Source organism: Hemiscyllium ocellatum, chromosome 46 (genome assembly GCF_020745735.1).
Source record: "Hemiscyllium ocellatum isolate sHemOce1 chromosome 46, sHemOce1.pat.X.cur, whole genome shotgun sequence".
In the NCBI taxonomy this organism is placed as follows: Eukaryota; Metazoa; Chordata; class Chondrichthyes; order Orectolobiformes; family Hemiscylliidae; genus Hemiscyllium; species Hemiscyllium ocellatum.
Genome location: NC_083446.1, coordinates 18,898,803 through 18,903,094, shown reverse-complemented (window position 1 = coordinate 18,903,094; position 4,292 = coordinate 18,898,803). Strand labels below are relative to the sequence as shown.

Genomic DNA, 4,292 nt, shown 5'->3' with positions numbered 1-4,292 from the left:
AAGCCCACCTGCCCACACTGGACAAAAATTGACCCATCTATAGTAGTCGTACTGCAGCGATCCCAGTCAATATTTGGATATTTTCTTGATTGTTCCAGAGTTTTTCACTGTCCCAGAATCCAGATGTAAGTTGTGTTCCTCACGTACGGGAGCGAGAATTCTTTGTCTCAGATGAGTTCCTGTCCCGAGAACATCAGAGTCAATGTTCGGTCCTCTACTCGGTCCGAGAGTTCACACATCTTCATTCTCCTCTGATTCCATTTCCCAAAGACTTTCTCAAGATTTCCAAAGCTGGTGCCTAGATTACATGTGTTGCTTCCAAAACATTTTTCCAACTGCCAATTGACAATATTTTCACAGTCTCTCTTCACAATCCTCTGGCTTGCACCACGTCAGACATGAGAAGTCCCGTTTGGTGGAGAGATTCCCGAGGCTGGTGAGTTTCACTTTGGAACACAGATGGTAAAGTGGCAATTTCCTACTGTTGTTTGTAATGATGGGAGAGGGTGCGGTGGGGAGTGGGCACTTTGACGTGCAGGAAGAAGTGTTGCCACTGACCAGCGTCAGTGAACAAGAACTGGGATTAAAGGAATCTAATGAAAAGCAGCACTTCTGCTCAGGAAGTTCAATAACAACTGCAGAAACCCGATGTTTCGAGCAGTGTATCTGGAAAGAGAAACAGATATAACGTTTTAAATATGGAAGATTTCTGCTGAAGAACTCAAGTTTCCCAAGTCTTATCAAATGACCGGCCTGGTTTGCAAAGTTAGAACGAAAATTGCTCCGAAAGGAAGGCATTGAGAACGCAGTCAGCAGAATTCGAAACTACGTGGGGAAACCCCAATGGATTTCAAATCCATCGCCTTAACCACTCGGCCATGACTACAGAGAAACGAGGCAAACGCATTGAAAGCTGTCGCTGTCGTGTTGGGCTCAACGCTTCCCTCTCCTTTCTTAACTTTGCTGTCATTTGGCAGGTGCTAGACACCAATGTAGAAGAAGAAAAGCGCAAAATTACGAAAAGATATTTGCAGCCAAACTGAGTCACAATTATTTATTGAAAGGAAAATCACACTTGGCAATTTGCTAGATCTCTTTGCGAACATGACCAACAGAGCTTTTCAAGGGAGCTATTGATCTGAGTGTTCTTGGACATGAAACAAACAAAAGTTAGTGACATATTCTGGCGAAGGAAATGGTCTTTCCTGATGGTTACAATGAAAGAGATGCTTCCCAATAAAAGACAGAGATTAAGTCGCATGTAGATATATTTCAATGTGATAAGATTCTCTTTCAGTCCCCAATTACCCCAGAGATGGATGGGGTGAGTTACTTTTCTTCACTCTTCAACTCCTCAGCATGGAGGAACAGACATGAAACCGCTCGAGATGCAATTGTTGAATTGGGAACAAGCGACACTGAAGAAACTAGGTAAAAGTGAGGACTTCAAATGCTGGAAACCAGATTTTAGATCAGAGTATTGCTGGAAAAGCACAGTCGGTCAGGCAGCATCCGACGAGCAGGAAAGTCGACGTTTCTGTTGCCAGGCTTGCTGTTTTCCGTGAACAATTTTCGTTATTCGCTCAGAGTTCCAGCAACTGCAGCTGTTTGTTTTATGTTAACCTTCATAATGTTTTGGACAAAACCTGCTTGCATCGGAAAATCCGCAGAAGTAGTGGTACACCGAAATATTTGCTGAACAAGACAACCATTCCGTGAGCGGGAATAGGATCCGGGCCACAGTTCTTTGAGTAACGAATCCTCACAAGTAAATAGCAACACAAGGCGATAGATACTATTGTATTTGGGCGAAATAAAACACCCTTTCTGAAGATTTTCGTTGCAGATTATTTTCAACTTGTCTTCGAAGATTTACAAAGTGGGAAAAGGCCATTCTGCCCATTGTGCATTGCGACGAAAAAGAGACCCCTCAAGTCGCAGTTTCCAACTTTGGCTCAAAGTCTTGTGTGTTTTCAGGTCAAATGTCAATGAAGTTATCCTGTGTTTTTCAATGGCACAATAATGGGGCAGAAGTATGACGTTTTCACAGCGAATTGCAACTCTTTTGAGGAGCTCATGCTCATTTCCACCCACAGAGGGAGACACCCCGAGACTGAGAGAAGTGTCCGTTGTGGTGAGCTGAAATTTGAAATGGACAATAGAACGAACACAAGTTTTAAATGCAGAAGCGCCATCCCGACAAGGACTTCAGTGGGGAGCGTCAACGCGGACCACGGTTAAAGTGAGACATCCCCCACGAGCCAGGTAGGACTCGAATCTAACATCTCAGATCTGAATTCTGACGCGTTATCCATTACGCCACTGGCCCAAACCAAACGCCCACTGGCCCAAACCAAACTCCCACTGGTTCAAACGTTACCCATTGATTCGATGAAACAAATTTAACTCATTTATTTACTCACTAAATTCTACTGCATGCAATCATTGAATGAAACAGACTGCACGTGTTAATTCACTGAGTAGAGCTTCTCTCATTTGTTCAATGTCTCGAGCTTCACGCTTTCATTCAATCAAACAATGTGCATTCATTCAATCATTGAATCAAACTACAATGATTGATCCAATGAATCAAACGTATTCGTAGATTCAACGGAAGAAACTTAAGTCATTTATTTAGTCAAACCAACTGCATTCGTTAATTCAATGAATCAAACTGCACACAATCATTCAATTAAATACACTGCACGTGCTCATTCAATGAGTAGAGCTTTTGACATTCATTCAAATTAACAAACTGCACCCATTCATTCAACGAAACACGCTGCACGCTTTAATTCTCTCATTCATGCTCCTCTCGTTCATTCAATGCCATCAGTTCCACGCATTGATTCATCGTCAACAAACTGCATTCATTCATTCAATGAATCAACATGCACAAATTCATTCAATGTAACACACTGCACGTGCTAATCCAATGAGGAGAGCTTTTGCTATTCGTTTAATGAACCACATTGAACGCATTCATTCAACGTGCATTAATTGAATGAAAAAGACCGTACGTGTTAATTTATTGTGTAGAGCTTCTCTCATTTTTTTCAATGTCTCGAGCTGAACGGTGTCATTTAATCATTGAATCAAACTTCACACATTTGTACAATGAATCAAACGTTATTCCTAGATTCAATGAAAGAAACTTAATTAACTTATTTAGTGAAACTATCTGCATTCATGAATTCAATAAATCAACCTGCAATTATTCATTCAATGAAACACACTGCACGTGTTAATTAAATGAGTAGAGCTTCCCTCATTCAGTCAGTGACATGAGTTTCACGCATTATTCAATGAAACAAACTGCACGCACTCGTTCAATGAAACAGACTGTACATGTTAATTCAATAATAGGAGCTGCTCTCATTTCTTCAATGTCTCAAGTTTAACGATTTCATTCAATGAAACAAACTGAATTCATTCAATCGTTGAATCAGATTTCAATCATTCATTCAGTGGTTCAAACGTTACTCATTGATTCGATGAAATAAATTTCACTCATTTATTTACTCATTAAATTCAACTGCATGCAATCATACAATGAAACAAACTGCATTATCTATTCCAGTGAGATGAGATTTTCCCATTCATCAACTGAAACAAACTTCACGCAATCATTCAAAGTAACAAACTGCACGCTTTCATTAAATGAAACAAAATGCATTCATTCGTTCAATGAATCAAACTGCACTCATTCATTCAATGAAATCGACCTCGCCTGTTCATCCAATGAGTAGAACGTTTAAAATTCATTCAACGAAATAAACTGCACGCATTCATTCAGTGCAACAAACTGCATTCATTCAATGAAATACTCTGGACGTGACAACGAAACAAAGCGTATGCATTTATTGAATGAAACAGACTGCACGTGTTAATTCAATGAGTAGAGCTTCTCCCATTGATTCAATGTCTCGAGCTTAACTCTTTCATTCAATCAAATAACGTGCATTCATTTAGTCAATGAATCAAACGTATTCGCAGATTCAACGACAGAAATTTAAGTCATTTATTTGTCAAACCAACTGCACTCGTTAATTCAATGAATCAAACAGCCCTCATTCGTTCAATGAAATACACTGCACATGCTAATCCAACGAGTAGAGCTTTTGCTGTTCATTCAATGAAACAAACTTGCCTGTATTCATTCAACTGAACAAACTGCACGTGTTAAATCAATGAGTATAGCTTCTCTCATTTTTCAATGTTTCAAGCTTAACTCGTTCTTTCAGTGAAACAAAGTGCGCGTGTTAATTAAATGTGTAGTGTTTCTCTCATGT

The 4,292-nt window shown here is 39.8% G+C and overlaps 1 non-coding gene across 1 annotated transcript; it reads right to left on the bottom strand.

Annotated features, from left to right (window-relative positions):
- Positions 1-804: 804 nt before the first annotated feature.
- On the bottom strand, positions 805-886 carry trnas-uga (transfer RNA serine (anticodon UGA)). The gene has a single exon. It is a non-coding gene; the product is annotated as a tRNA-Ser (tRNA).
- Positions 887-4,292: the final 3,406 nt, after the last annotated feature.